Source organism: Scyliorhinus torazame, chromosome 5, assembly GCF_047496885.1.
Source record: "Scyliorhinus torazame isolate Kashiwa2021f chromosome 5, sScyTor2.1, whole genome shotgun sequence".
Lineage (NCBI taxonomy): Eukaryota > Metazoa > Chordata > Chondrichthyes > Carcharhiniformes > Scyliorhinidae > Scyliorhinus > Scyliorhinus torazame.
Window position 1 is genome coordinate 126,043,104 of NC_092711.1, and position 15,898 is coordinate 126,059,001.

The window sequence follows — 15,898 nt, forward strand, 5'->3', positions numbered from 1 at the left end:
TCTCGGGCCAACAAATTACAGTCCAATCCAGTAGTCACTACAAACTGATGATCTGCAGACCTATTCTCGTAAGTGACTTGTCACAGGTTCAGAAATAGGGTACTCACACAGCTGTCCTTGGGACCCCGACAATTGCTGCGTGTGGTCGGATAGTGGTAGTCGAAGTTCTGATTGTACCGAAGACATGGCTGCTCCAGTGTCGATTACAAATGGGTGATGTTGATCTCCTATCTGCAGAGAGATAATAGGTTCCCTGTCCGATTGGAGAGTCCTTTGACTAAATTAGCTAGTCAATCCTGTGTTGGGAAAGGGTTTGCCTGGGAGAAGTCAGTGTATCTCATCTGTCCTCCCCTTGATGGGTATCCCCTCCTTTGGGTTGGGTAGTCTCCTTCTGCTGCCTGTCTTTTAAAGGGGCATTCCTGTTGCCAGTGATCTGCACGGCCGCAATTAAAACATGCATTGCTCCCTCTATATCTGCCCCGTCCTTTTCTCCCAGTAGACCAATGGCCCCTCAGAGGGGGCGGCGGTTGTAAAGCTGTTGGTACATACGGTGGGCCATAAAGAGCAGCTGAGGGTCCCTTTGGGTGGGTTTGATATCCTCCCCCTTGCTGATCCACCCACCCAAAGTCACAATATTGGGGTTCCAGCTGGTAAGCCACCGTTTCTGCTGCTGGTTGGGGTCTCAGATCATCCTTTTTCATTACATACTCAGTCTTAATCTTTGTAACAGAGCCTCATTCCTGGCCTACACCCTCCTTCCAATAAAATCTGACTGCCCTGGCCATTCGGGAAGGGTCGTTCTCTGTCCAATTCATGTTATTACATTTCACGGCAGTAGCCACGGAAGGTGGTAGGCAACGCATTAGCATAGCATAATATTGAGGGGAATTCTGACCATTTTGATATGGCTAGTCGCCTGACTGCCCACGGTAGATTTCATTAAAACGTTCCAGAAATTCCTCTTTTTAGGTTTGAGGTCTAAGATAGCAGAAATATTTATGCGCTTTTGAAATGTGTTATTCAACGCATTCAGGATTTGTGTCCGTCTATCATCGTCCAACGCATGGGCTTGCTGAAGTGCGGCGTGGCTAGCATAATTCAAGTGATTAAGATGATTGCGGTACTCTGCTGGGGTTAAAACCTGCTGGACTAGGGCCCAGAGGTCCCTAGAATCAGCTTGAAAAATTGAGATGGTAGTTCTCAGGTGATCCACGAAAGCAGCAGGAGATTTGTTTCTGTCTGGGATTGTAGCCATAATAGCCATCATCTCACTGGGTCTCCATGGGAAATAAATGTCTATCGTGGGCTGGGCCACCGTCGTCACAGCATCAGGGTTTGGTATTTTCCTAATCGGCAACTGTCTCAGATTCTCACTAGGGGGCACTCTAGCTGGTTCCTCTGGCTCTTCCAAGACTTCGACGTCCCTCCCTGTCACTAGAGGGAGCTCCTTCTCCTCAGAACCATCCCTTTCTTCTCCCTTTGTTCTCGGAGTTTTCTGTTCCCCCTTATCGGTCTGAAGGGATTTAGGTGCTATGCTTGATTGTTTCTGGATTGGATCAGGCCCTTCTCTCGCTGTCCGAGATCGGGTCCTAGAGATAATTGGGCTTGTGGAACAGAGCCCCCCTTCTCTCTCAGACAGTGAAGATGGTACCGAAGGGGCTGGAGGGGCTGGCATGATTTGAATCTGGGGAGCAGTGACTCGATATAAATTATGATACTCTGGTGTTTCTGGAATTAGTGCAGACAATGCTACAGGTGCAGTTGGAATCCTAGCCGACGTGGTCAAATTGTCCAATTCGTCATCTTCTGTCTCTGTCAATGCAAGGCCAGCCATTGAACTACGTAGCCCATTGTTTTGTTTTGTTTTTCTTCACTAATTGGAACCCCCATTTTAAGGGCATTTTCTTGCCAACTTAATAACATGATCTTATCCCTCTCATGTTGACAATATTGTCTCCATAATCTAATTAACTCTTTAGCTTTCATACTTTGGCTCTTTCTTTTTTATTATTATTATTTTTTATTTTTTATTTGCCTATTTATAACCAATGGCAATTTTTGCTCCTTGGCAAAATTATTGAAAAGGTTCTAACAGTGTTCTTTTAAAACTTAAAATGTTTGAAAATTCAAATTGAATTACTGCAACTTACAAGCTTAGCTCTGATCTCAACTCAGAACTAAATTTACGATTTGCTTAACACAAACTTGTATAACTTTTACAACTTAATTAATTCTTTATCTTAACAATTTTTCTTTTAACAAGTTTTTCTTACATTCACAAAAATGTTGGCTGCTATCAATGAGGGAGCAGTTAGCTGCGGTGATGTATACCGGAGCAAAGTCAACTGTCATTTCCAGATTTACACTTTTTAAAATGGTGTGAGTTTCTTTAAGTTTCTATTAATTCACAAATAAAATGAGATAAACATTATTTCAAGTAAGTAAAACTTAAGATTCTGGCAATTTCAATCAATTGCTTTCAAAAATAATAACTTTTATCAAAGAGGTGGAGAAACCCACTGGTTTCCTTTAATTAATTCAAAACGTAACTTTGCTGGAGTTCACTGACACGAAGGAAAGGTATCCAATTACGCCACAAGCTGCCTGTTAACTCAAGCTGTGTTAACCCTTTGAGAGACTTCTGCTTTAACTAACATGTAGCATCCAGTTTGTTTTAAAATTTAGCGTTTCTCGCCACTTCAGTCCAAGGATACAATTTTAGCTTAATCAACTATAGTTTTAAAAACACTCGTGGAACTGAACCATCTTCCGATGTCCCATCAGTTCATCAACAACACAAGTAACCCAAAACTGAACTATCAATTATGATATCCCATCAGTTTAATTTTCTAATCCCCAGACTAACCTTTGATTTCGTTGAGATCTTTCCGTACCAACCGCGAGTGACCAGACTAACCAGACGACAAGAAGAGGGGAAAAAGCAATGCACGGTCATTTTCCAGCTATACATTGTGGGCCCCTTTTTCCACTCTCCTTTTGTCCATAATCAGTCTAATTCTGAGTTCGCAGCTGGCAGATGACCATCTGGAGAAATCCCGGGTTTACGGCACCAATGAGAAACTTCTTAATTTCTTTACCCGTCAGTCTGGCCTCAATAAAAGTCGAGATGGATTTGCAGGTACAGCATTAGTTATTTTATTTGACTTGCAAGTCTGATTCATTTCACACAGGCACAGGACACAGAACTAGTCTCCTAGACCCCTGGAAAACGAATGAAGAAGGAGACAAAGGGATTTCTGCAAATACATTCAAATGGCATCAAGTTTCACGTACACGATTCCCATAGGTCATCCTATACCCCTCCTGACCTGGCCATACATCCTGATTGGCTCACTTCTCATCCCTTCCTCTGGCCTCCTGTTACCCAGCATCCTTTTCTCCTCCTTAGCTGGACACCCCTCCCCCTGAATTTGCCATGCGTTCTGAAATCCTTTGTGAACTAACAGAATCAGACCGGCCTATGTTTACATTACAGTAACTAATATCTCTAAAGTAACTATTTTATATCACATTCGTCAGTTCCACATTCTCACTAGTCTCTGAGTAAAGAAATATCAAGTGGAAACATTCCATATCTACCCCGTCCAATCCATTGATCAGTTTAAAGATCTCCATCAGCACACTGTTAACTCTTCCTTTTTCTAATGAAAAAAGGCCCCAATTTGTTCAATTTTAAAAAATAAATGTAGAGTACCCAATTTTTTTTTCCAATTAAGGGATAGTTTAGCGTCACCAATCCACCTAATCTGCACATCTTTGGGATGTGGGGATGAGGCCCACACAGACAAGGGGAGAATGTGCAAACTCCACACAGACAGTGACCTGGGGCCATGATCGAATCTGGATCCTCAGCCCTGTAGGCAGCAGTGCTAACCACTGTGCAGCCCCAATCTGTTCAATCTATCCCAACAGCTGTAATTGTTTTAGTTTACAAAATTCATCAGTCAGTCCAGGATAAAAATTCAGGAGGAGACAGACATTTTTCTTGGTTTGTGTTTGCTGTGAAAATCCTGCGCTTCTGTAAAAGGAGTTTCCAAACTCCAACACTGTCAGTCCAGGATAGAAATTCACAACATTCTTTTCTCCGCTCTGGGTTTGGCACTGGGACATTTCCTCCCAAGATTTCTTGGGGCAACCGGGAAAGTGGTAGCTTCTCATTCGGGGCTTGCAGTGTACACATGTTTCCGGAGCCCCTCCATCCACCCGCTGGATCAATTGGTTCCTCTGACCCACAATCCCCTCCTTTACCCATGGTGGACTTGAGAGAGAGAAGCATATGTTTCTGGTCATGACTGACATTGTACATGCTCCAAACACAGGGTGGAACCACGTCTGCACATATGGTATGGACAGTGGACACTTCCCACCAGGGCAGGTTCAATTCAGGCATTCAAGAAGGAATTAGATGATCATTTGAAAATAAACATTGTGCAGTCATGTGGAGAAGGCAGGGGAAATGACACTAATTGAAATGCTAATTCCAAGAGCCTGTCAGACATGACGGGTTCAATGCCCTCCTTCTACGCTGTGACAATTCCGTGATTCTGGGTAGCTTCTTGTGTCATTTCAACTAATCACATCCAGAAAGCACTCTGGTAGAAATCCAATACACTGGGGTTCGACAATTGATTACCGCTTGTATATTTGGGGCTTTTGGCTGCAATTCCACACGGATCTCAAAACATCATTGACCATGCAGTAATATTGACATTGAACGGCGGTGCTATCACCCATCATTCCCCGCGGCCCAGACTGTGCCCTAGTTTCACTGCCGGAGACACTGCGCAGCCGCGTTATTGGAGCATGCGCAGTGTAGTTAAATATGGTCGCCCGCGATGATGTCGAAGAAACTTCAGGTAAGAAAGGAGTGGAGCCGGAAGGTGGAAAAATAAAGTCTGCTGTGGGATGGAAGAGTTAACATGAATCCTGTACAGGCCACATAATAACCCAGTGATTCCACATTTACACCGAACGGGCAACAGATGCAAACCTTAGGCTGATGAAAGACCGGAGGTAACTTGAGGGGAGGCAGCGGGTAGCGGTGCGCATGCGCGGTGCTCCTTGTCCTGTCAGCAGGAGGAGAGAATGTTGTGAGTTTCTCTCCTGGACTGACAGGGATGGATTCTGGAAACTCCTTTTACAGGGGTTAGAAGGGGAGGATTTTCACACAGAAAACTCAAACCAAGAGAAACGCTTTTAACTTCTGAATTCTATTCTGGACCGACAGCGATGATTTTGCATACTGAATCTCTGCCCTCCCCCCCCCCCCCCGCCCCATCTCGAATTGAATGCCAGGACATTAATGACCTGTCTGAAATTCATTCTGTAAATGGTACATTACTTACCTAGAACACTCCATAAAGTTCCCTATCCACGATTCTGGACGGCCTCTGCTGTGAGCATGCGTGGTCTGGTGCTGCTGACAAAGCGAACACGGGAGAAGCGAGGTTGGAAACGACTAGTGAACAGAAGGGGGGCCTGGAAACTATGGGAAAACATGTGGGGTGGGCTAGAAACCATGGGTGAACACAAGTTTGGAAGGGGGCCTGGAAACGGGGTGAACATGGGTGGGGGGGGGAGGAGCTGGTAACTGGATGGATTGGATTTTGTTTATTGTCACGTGTACCAAGGTACAGTGAAAAGTATTTTTCTGCGAGCAGCTCAACAGATCATTAAGTACATGGGAAGAAAAGAAAATACATAATAGGGCAACACAAGGCACACAATGTAACTACATAAACACCGGCATCGGGTGAAGCATACTGGGGTGTAGTGTTAATCAGGTCAGTCCATAAGAGGGTTGTTTAGGAGTCTGGTAACTGCAGGTGAACACAAGCCTGGAGCCTGGAAACTGCAGGTGAACAATGTGTGTATGTGGAGGGCGTGGGAGAGAAATTAAAAAACAGGATGAAATACAGAGGGTCCAGAAAACTGTGGGTGAACATGAGAGGCAGGTTGCTGAAACTAGGCATGGAGTGTGGGAAGTCTGGAAACTGCTGGTGAATGAAGTGGGTGACCAAGGGAAACCCCAGGTTTCCCCCAGCCCACCCTCTAGGATCTTGTTCAGGCTCTGGGTAAAACAATCTCTTCCTCAAGTCCTCTCCCATCTCTCATCAAACCTTAAATCTGTTCTCCAAGCCCTCGTCCCATCAGCTAATATAAACTGCTTTTCTTTGTTCACCTAAACCTGTCATCAACTTGTACAGCTCCATGAACCCTCCCCTCAACCTCCTTTACACCAAGGAGAACAACCCCAACTTTTACAAGTTGTCGCTAAATTCCCTCATTCCTGCAACTATTCTGGTAAATTTCTTCTGCACCTCATCCTTCTTCATGTCCCCCTCCCTGTGTCTCAAATCAGACAATACAATCCTATACTATACACATTTTAAATCTATAATATATATAGACATATAAATTTCTAGTCTAGCAGCTTGCATGAAGCTTGTCAGGTCTCTATATCCTGGACAGGAAGCAGTGAGTATGGACCTGTTGATCAGCATGAATTGGCAGCTTTGGGGAATAGGGAGGGTGTATTTTCCGCACAGTGAGAGACAATGGAGAGTGAGTGGGAAGGAGATTTACAGCTTTGGGGAAAAAGTGATTAAAGAATGTTCTGTAGAAACTAGAATTGTCTGTTTTGAATTTCTATCCTGCACTGACATTGATGACTTTTGTGAATTCCTTTTTCAGGATATCTGAAAGTGAGAATTTCCAGTCAGAAATCTCAAACCAAACATCACGTCAAGATCTGGTAGAGTCGCTCAATTCATCAGGACCTGAATCTCATTGGCCTAAGGCTCTAGAAGAGGTAACGTTTTTTTGTTCTGTCTTCTTTGAAATATTTTGTGACTGGAACTGAAAAAGCCCTGAGACACAACGGAGAGAGTGTTTCAGTAAACTGTCTGTGGAAAGAGCTTTAACCAGTAATACAGCCTGAAAAATGTCACACCATTCACAGTAAGGAGAGACTATACACAGGTTCTGTGTGTGGACGAGGCTTCAACTGATCAGTCAACCTGGAGAGACACGAGGACACTGGCACCATGGAGAAACCGTGGAAATGTGGGGACTGTGGGAAGGAATCCAATTCCCCATTTAAGCTGGAGATTCATCGGTGTATTCACACTGGGGAGAGGCCATTCACCTGTGAGTGTGGGAAGGGATTCACTCATTTAAACAATTTGCGGACACACCAGCGAGTTCACAGTGGAGAGAAGGCATTCACCTGCTTTGTCAGAAGGAGTTCACTCACTCATGGAATCTGTTGACACATCAGTGACTTCACACTGGAGAGAGGCCGTTCACCTGCTCTGAGTGGGAAGGGATTCAGTCGTTTATGCAGCCTGCAGACACACCAGCGAGTTCACACTGGGGAGAGACCATTCAACTGCTCTGAGTGTGGCAAGAGATTCACTCAGTTACCTCACCTGCTGACATACCAGAGAGTTCACACTGGGGAGAGGCCATTCACCTGCTCAGTGTGTGGGAAGGGATTCATTGAATCATTCACCCTGCAGATGCACCAGCGAGTTCACACCGGGGAGAGGCCATTCATCTGCACTGAGTGTGGGAAAGGATTCACTCAATCATCTAACCTGCTGACACATTAATGGGTTCACACTGGAGAGAGACGTTCATCTGCTCCTTGTGTGGGAAAGGATTCACTCAGTTATCCCATCTGCAGGCACACCAGCGAGTTCACAAGTGATTACAGAGAATGGATTGGGCAATTATTGCTGCTGTCAATCACATAAATTACTCAACCACAAAAGGGTGTTTGGGAGGGAAAATGTATTTAGCTTGCATTTCTGTTTGGAACACCCCAAAGCATGCCAAGTTGCCTTGGAGATGGACTGTGGCGATCAGAAAGATTGTTTGTTTAATTTAGCTGGGTGTTTCTACAAAGTTTTGAGGGGAAAGTTGGTTGAGGTAAATTGGGAAGCTACATTAAAAGTTATGACAGAAGACAGGCAATACCTAGCATTTAAGGAATTAATACATGATTTACAAGAAGTGTACATTCCTTTAAAGAACTAAAATCCAACAGGAAGAGAGATGTAACCGTGACTAACCAGAGAAGTTAAAGTTTCCATTAATCAAAGGAAGAGGCTCATAAAGCAACCAAAAAAGCAGCAAGCCTGAGGATTGGGAGCTTTTTAGTATTTAGCAAAAGAGAACCAAGACACTGATGAAGAAAGAGGAAACAAAAATGAGAAAAAAAACTAGTGGGAAACATGAAATCTGACTGTAAAAGCTTTGATAGATTTGTGAAAAAGACAGACAAAAATTAACACTACACACCTGTATGCTTCATCTGATGCCGGTGTTGTCTAGTTACATTGTGTACCTTCTGTTGCCCTATTATGTATTTTCTTTTATTCCCTTTTCTTTTCATGTACTTAATGATCTGTTGAGCTGCTCGCAGAAAAATACTTTTCACTGTATCTTGGTGCACGCAACAATAAACAAATCCAATCCAATCCAAATGTGCGTTCCTTACAGACAGATTTGATAATGGTGAATGAGGCAGAGAAAATAAACAAGCATTTCTGTAAAAAAGCCATATGTGACTCAAAATATTTACTGTGTTCCTCTTTACACCTATACTGCCTGACCTGCTGAATTTATCTAACATTTGCTGTTTTTATTTATTATTAAACAAATGTGTGTCTGTCTTCACCCAGGAATTTACAGAAATCGTCCCAATGATATTAGAGAACCAAGGGACCCAGTGTGCATGTGGAACACAAAGAGATTATTATTAGGAAAAAGTAATACTCGAAACATTAATGGGATTGAACATTGATAAATGCCCTGGCCCTGAGGATCTACATCCCAGAGAGTTGAAAGAGGCGGCTGGAGAGATGGTGCATCCATTGGTAATCAACTTCCAAAATTCTATAGATTCTAGAATAGCTCCTCCATTGGAAGGTGGAAAATGTTCAATTGAAGGAAGGAGAGAGAAAATGGGGAACTGCAGACCTGTTAGCCTGACGTCAGTCTATTCGAAAGGATGTGAAAAATGCACACTTGGAAAATAATGGTAGGATTGGGCAGAGTCAGTGTGGATTTATCAAAGGGAAGCTGCATCAATCTATATCAGTGATTTGGATGTTACAGCACGGGAGCTCAGTGGTTAGCACAGTTGTCTCACAGCGCCAGGGCCCCAGGTTTGATTCTCGCCTTGGGTCGCTGTCTGCACATTCTCCCCGTGTCTGCGTGGGATTTCTCCAGGTGCTCAGGTTTCCTCCCATAAGTCCCAAAAGGCATGCTGTTAGGTAATTTGGATATTCTAAATTCTCCCTCTGTGACCCGGACAGGCTCCGGAATGTGGCAATGAGGGGATTTTCACAGTAACTTCATTGCAGTGTTAATGTAAGCCTACTTATGACAATAATAAAGATTATTATTGAGGATCAGTTGTAATGTTTCCAAGTTTGCTGCTGACCTAAAACTCTGGAATTGTGTGTTGTGAGGAGGGTCAGATTTTTAGATACTAAAAGCATCAAGGTGACGTGGAGACAATGCAGGAAAATAACATAGAGGTAGATCAGCCATGATCGAGTTGAATGATAGAGCAGGCTCATAGAATCATACAATCTCTACATTGCAGAAGGAGGCCATTCAGCCCATTGAGTCTGCACCAACCCTCCAAAACACATCCTATCTAGGCCCAAGCTCCAGCCCAATACCCACAACCCTACCAAAACATTTGGACTCTCCCAGAGGCAATGTAACACGGCCAATCCACCTTACCTGCACACCTTTGGACTCGAGCGGGCAAAAAGCCTGCTCCTACCCTCCTGTTTCCTCTGCTACTCAAAGGCAGTTTTTAAAAAAATCATTTATGGGATGTGGGCATTGCTGGTGAGGCCAGCATTTATTGCCTGTTCCTAGTTGCCCTTCAGAAGGTGCTGATGAGTTGTCTTCTTGAACAGCTGCAGTACTTGATGTTAGGTACACCCACTGTGCACACCCACTGTGCTGTTAGGGAGTTCCAGGATGTTGCGTCAGTGAAGGAGCGGCGATATATTTCCATGTCAGGGTGCTGAGTGACTTGGAGGGGAACCTCCAGATGGTGGAGTACTCGGTTTCTGTTGCTCGTCCTTCTAGATGGTAGTGGTTGTGGGTTTGGAAGGTGCTGCCTAACGAACCTTGGTGAGTTACTGCAGTGCATCTTGTAGATGGTGCACACGGCTGCCACTGTTCGTCGGTGATGGAGGGTTTGAATGTTTGTGGAAGGAGGAGCAATCAAGCGGGCTGCTTTGTCCTGGATGGTGTTGAGCTTCTTGAGTGTTGGAGCGACACTCACCGAGGCAAGTGGAGAGTATTCTATTACACTCCTGACTTGTGCCTTGTAGATCATTGATAAGTTTTGGGGGGTCAGGAGGTGAGTTACAAGCCATAGGATTCTGAGTCTTTGACCTGCCCTGGTAGCTGCAGTATTAATGTGGCTTGTCCAGTTCAGTTTTTGATCAATGGCACCCCCCCGGATGTTGATTGTGGAGGATTCAGCGATGGAATGTCATTGAATGTCAAGGGGCGATGGTTAGATCCTCTCTTGGAGGAGATGGTCATTGCCTGCCACTTGTGTGGCACAAATGTAACTTGCCACTTGTCAGCTCAAGCCTGGATATTGTCACTTCCGGGTGCGGCGATGACCAGCTGAGTCGCACGTTTCGGCAGCTCCCTGTGAAACGGACTTTTGGGCTCTTGATAGGAGCCCCAACGGCAATTTTAACGGCTGAAAACACCGTGCGGTAAACCAGAAGGGTGTTCCCCCTGGACACGGATGGAAAAAGGAGAGGAAAGTGGCCGGATTGCAGCGGATCCTTTGGAGCAGCGGCAAGGAAGGCAAGCAGAAACCAAGATGGCGTCGGAAGGTGGCAGTTTCATATGGGGCCCTGAACAACAAGAGTTTTTGAAACGCTGCGTGGAGGAGATAAAAAAGGAAATGAAGAAAGAGTTGTTGGCCCCGATACTACAGGCGATCGAAGGGCTAAAGGAGGAACAAAAGACCCAGGAGCAGGAGCTTCGGGTCGTGAAGGCGAAAGCAGCAGAGAATGAAAACGATATACAGGGCCTGGTGGTGAAGTCGGAGATACAGGAGGCACACCAGAAACGATCTGTGGAGAGGTTGGAGACACTGGAAAATAACGCAAGGAGGAACAACTTGAGGATTCTTGGCCTTCCTGAAGGTGTGGAGGGGGCGGACGTCGGGGCATATGTGAGCACAATGCTGCACTCGTTAATGGGAGTGGAGGCCCCGACGGGTCCGTTGGAGGTGGAGGGAGCATACCGAGTTATGGCGCGAGGATCGAGAGCAGGAGAAGCTCCCAGAGCCATAGTGGTGAGATTCCTCCGTTTTAAGGATAGAGAAATGGTCCTTAGATGGGCGAAGAAAACTCGGTGTAGTAAATGGGAGAACGCGGTGATCCGCGTCTATCAAGATTGGAGTGCGGAGGTGGCGAGAAGGAGGGCGAGCTTTAATCGGGCCAAAGCGGTACTTCACAAAAAAAAGATAAAGTTTGGAATGCTGCAACCGGCAAGACTGTGGGTCACATATCAAGGGAGGCACCACTACTTTGAGACGGCGGATGAAGCGTGGACTTTTATTGTAGAAGAAAAATTGGAATGATTGGACTACGAAAATGAACGTTTGGACAAAGTGGTGGGACGAGTGGGGGGGGGGGGGCGAAGAGGGATTGTATGATTAATCCTGCGGTATGGTAACTTTTCTTTCTCCCACAGGTGGTGATGGGGGGAGGTGGGGAGGGAGAGGAGATGGGGCGCTGGCCATGGGAGGCGGGGCCGAGGGAGAGGCGCGGGCTTGGTTCCCGCGCTATGATAATTATGACGGGAATAGAGAAGCAGGAAGGAGGGGGCGCCGCACGGTGCGAGCCGTGATCACTGGGGGAAGCCGAGGTCAGCCAGAGTTTGCTGACTTCTGGGAGCAACATGGGGGGAGTAACTACGCTAGCGGGGGGTCTAGCGGGGGGGGGGGGGAGGAGGGGGGAATTACTGGGTTGCTGCTGCTGGGGAAAGGGGGGAGTGGGTACGGGAAAGGATGGGCGGGGGGGCACCGTCTGGGAGAAATACAGCTGCATGGGAACTGGGCGAGAAGCTGGAAAAAGATGATGGCTAACCGGCAGGGGGGGGGGGGGGGGGGGGGGTGGGAAGCCCCCCAACTCGGCTGATCACGTGGAACGTGAGGGGGCTTAACGGGCCGATAAAGAGGGCACGAGTACTCGCACACCTTAAGAAACTTAAAGCAGATGTGGTCATGTTACAGGAAACGCACCTGAAACTGATAGATCAGGTTAGGTTGCGCAAAGGATGGGTAGGGCAGGTGTTCCATTCGGGGCTGGATGCGAAAAACAGGGGGGTGGCTATATTAGTGGGGAAGCGGGTAATGTTCGAGGCAAAGACTATAGTGGCGGATAACGGGGGCAGATACGTGATGGTGAGTGGCAAATTACAGGGAGAGATGGTGGTGTTGGTAAACGTGTATGCCCCGAATTGGGACGATGCCAATTTTATGAGGCGAATGCTAGGACGCATCCCAGACCTAGAGACCGGAAAGCTGATAATGGGGGGAGACTTTAACACGGTGTTGGAACCAAGGCTGGATAGGTCGAAGTCCAGGACTGGTAGGAGGCCGGCAGCAGCCAAGGTGCTTAAGGATTTTATGGAGCAGATGGGAGGGGTGGACCCGTGGAGATTCAGTAGACCTAGGAGTAAGGAGTTCTCGTTTTTCTCCTATGTCCATAAAGTCTATTCACGCATAGACTTTTTTGTGTTGGGTAGGGCATTGATCCCGAGGGTGAGGGGAACGGAATATACGGCTATAGCCATTTCGGATTATGCCCCACACTGGGTAGACTTGGAGATAGGGGAGGAAACAAGAGGGCGTCCACCCTGGAGAATGGACATGGGACTAATGGCGGGTGAGGGGGTGTGCTTAAGGGTGAGGGGATGCATTGAAAAGTATTGGAACTCAATGACAATGGGGAGGTTCAGGTGGGAGTGGTCTGGGAGGCGTTGAAGGCGGTGGTTAGGGGGGAGCTGATATCAATAAGGACACATAAAGGGAAGCAGGAGAGTAAGGAACGGGAGCGGTTGTTGCAAGAACTTTTGAGGGTGGACAGACAGTATGCGGAAGCACCGGAGGAGGGACTGTATAGGGAAAGGCAAAGGCTGCATGTGGAATTTGACTTGCTGACCACAGGCACTGCAGAGGCACAATGGAGGAAGGCGCAGGGTGTACAGTATGAATATGGAGAGAAGGCGAGCAGATTGCTGGCACACCAATTGAGGAAAAGGGGTGCAGCGAGGGAAATAGGGGGGGTGAGAGACGAAGATGGAGAGACGGAGCGGGGAGAGTGAATGAAGTGTTTAAGATATTTTATAAAAAATTGTATGAAGCTCAACCCCCGGATGGGAGGGAGAGAATGATGGAGTTTTTGGATCGGCTGGAAATTCCCAAGGTGGAAGAGCAGGAAAGGATGGGATTGGGAGCACAGATCACGGTAGAAGAAGTGGTGAAAGGAATTAGGAACATGCAGACGGGAAAGGCCCCGGGACCGGACGGATTCCCAGTTGAATTTTACAGAAAATATTTGGACTTGCTCGCCCCGCTACTGACGAGGACCTTTAACGAGGCAAAGGAAAGGGGACAACTGCCCCCGACTATGTCAGAAGCAACGATATCGCTTCTTTTAAAGAAGGAAAAGGATCCGCTACAATGCGGGTCCTACAGACCAATCTCCCTCCTCAATGTAGATGCCAAGGTCTTGGCCAAGGTAATGGCAATGAGAATAGAGGAATGTGTCCCGGGGGTGGTTCATGAGGACCAAACTGGGTTTGTGAAGGGGAGACAGCTGAACACGAACATACGGAGGTTGTTAGGGGTAATGATGATGGCCCCACCAGAGGGTGAAACGGAGATAGTAGTGGCGATGGATGCCGAGAAAGCATTTGATAGAGTGGAGTGGGATTATCTGTGGGAGGTGTTGAGGAGATTTGGGTTCGGAGAGGGGTATGTTAGATGGGTGCAGCTGTTGTATAGGGCCCCAGTGGCGAGTGTGGTCACGAATGGACGGGGATCGGCATATTTTCGGCTCCATAGAGGGACAAGGCAGGGATGTCCTCTGTCCCCATTACTGTTTGCACTGGCGATTGAGCCCCTGGCGATAGCGCTGAGAGGTTCCAAGGGTTGGAGGGGAATACTTAGGGGAGGAGAAGAACACCGGGTATCTTTATATGCGGATGATCTGCTACTATATGTGGCGGATCCAGCGGAGGGGATGCCAGAAATAATGCGGATACTTGGGGAGTTTGGGGATTTTTCAGGGTATAAATTGAACATGGGGAAGAGTGAGCTGTTTGTGGTGCATCCAGGGGAGCAGAGTAGAGAAATAGAAGACCTACCGTTGAGGAAGGTAACAAGAGACTTTCGTTACCTGGGGATCCAGATAGCTAAGAATTGGGGCACATTGCACAGGCTAAATTTGACGCGGTTGGTGGAACAGATGGAGGAAGATTTCAAGAGATGGGATATGGTAGCATTGTCAATGGCAGGGAGGGTGCAGGCGGTTAAGATGGTGGTCCTCGCGAGATTCCTCTTTGTGTTTCAGTGTCTCCCGGTGGTGATCACGAAGGCTTTTTTCAAAAGGATAGAAAAGAGTATCATGGGTTTTGTTTGGGCCGGGAAGACTCCGAGAGTGAGGAAGGGATTCTTACAGCGTAGTAGGGATAGGGGCGGGGCTGGCACTACCGAGCCTAAGTGAGTATTATTGGGCCGCTAATATTTCAATGGTGAGTAAGTGGATGGGAGAGGAGGAAGGAGCGGCGTGGAAGAGATTAGAGAGGGCGTCCTGTAGGGGGACCAGCCTGCAGGCTATGGTGACAGCCCCATTGCCGTTCTCACCAAGGAACTATACCATGAGTCCGGTGGTGGTAGCTACACTGAAGATTTGGGGACAGTGGAGACGACATAGGGGAAAGACCGGAGCACTGGGGGGGTCCCCGATAAGAAACAACCATAGGTTTGCCCCGGGGGGAATGGATGGGGGATATGGAATGTGGCAAAGAGCAGGTATAACGCAATTGAAAGATCTATTTGTGGATGGGAAGTTTGCGAGTCTGGGAGCGCTGACCGAGAAATATGGGTTGCCCCAAGGGAATGCATTCAGGTACATGCAATTGAGGGCTTTTGCGAGGCAACAGGTGAGGGAATTCCCGCAGCTCCCGACACAAGAGGTGCAGGACAGAGTCATCTCAAAGAAATGGGTGGGGGACGGTAAGGTGTCGGATATATATAGGGAAATGAGAGACGAAGGGGAGACTATGATGGACGAACTAAAAGGGAAATGGGAAGAAGAGCTAGGGGAGGAGATTGAGGAGGGGATGTGGGCAGATGCCCTAAACAGGGTAAACTCGTCGTCCTCGTGCGCCAGGCTAAGCCTGATTCAGTTTAAGGTATTACACAGGGCACATATGACTGGAACACGGCTCAGTAAATTTTTTGGGGTGGAGGATAGGTGTGCGAGGTGCTCGAGAAGCCCAGCGAATCATACCCATATGTTTTGGTCATGCCCGGCACTACAGGGGTTTTGGATGGGGGTGACAAAGGTGCTTTCGAAAGTAGTAGGAGTCCGGGTCGAACCAAGCTGGGGGTTGGCTATATTTGGGGTTGCACAAGAGCCGGGAGTGCAGGAGGCGAAAGAGGCCGATGTTTTGGCCTTTGCGTCCCTAGTAGCCCGGCGCAGAATATTGCTAATGTGGAAAGAAGCCAAGCCCCCGGGGGTGGAGACCTGGATAAATGATATGGCGGGGTTCATAAAGTTAGAGCGGATTAAGTTCGTCCTAAGGG

At 47.2% G+C, this 15,898-nt stretch overlaps 2 long non-coding RNA genes across 2 annotated transcripts in view; both read left to right on the forward strand.

Moving 5' to 3' along the window:
• LOC140421853 (uncharacterized) overlaps positions 1-8,504 on the forward strand; it is a 33,361-nt gene extending 24,857 nt beyond the window's left edge. The window contains exon 2 of the long non-coding RNA XR_011947126.1: positions 6,715-8,504. This is a non-coding gene — a long non-coding RNA (uncharacterized lncRNA). The remainder of the gene's footprint in view (positions 1-6,714) is intronic.
• Positions 1-15,898, forward strand: part of LOC140421854 (uncharacterized) — a 514,775-nt gene that overhangs the window by 332,100 nt on the left and 166,777 nt on the right. The gene's annotated exons all lie outside the window — the stretch shown is intronic.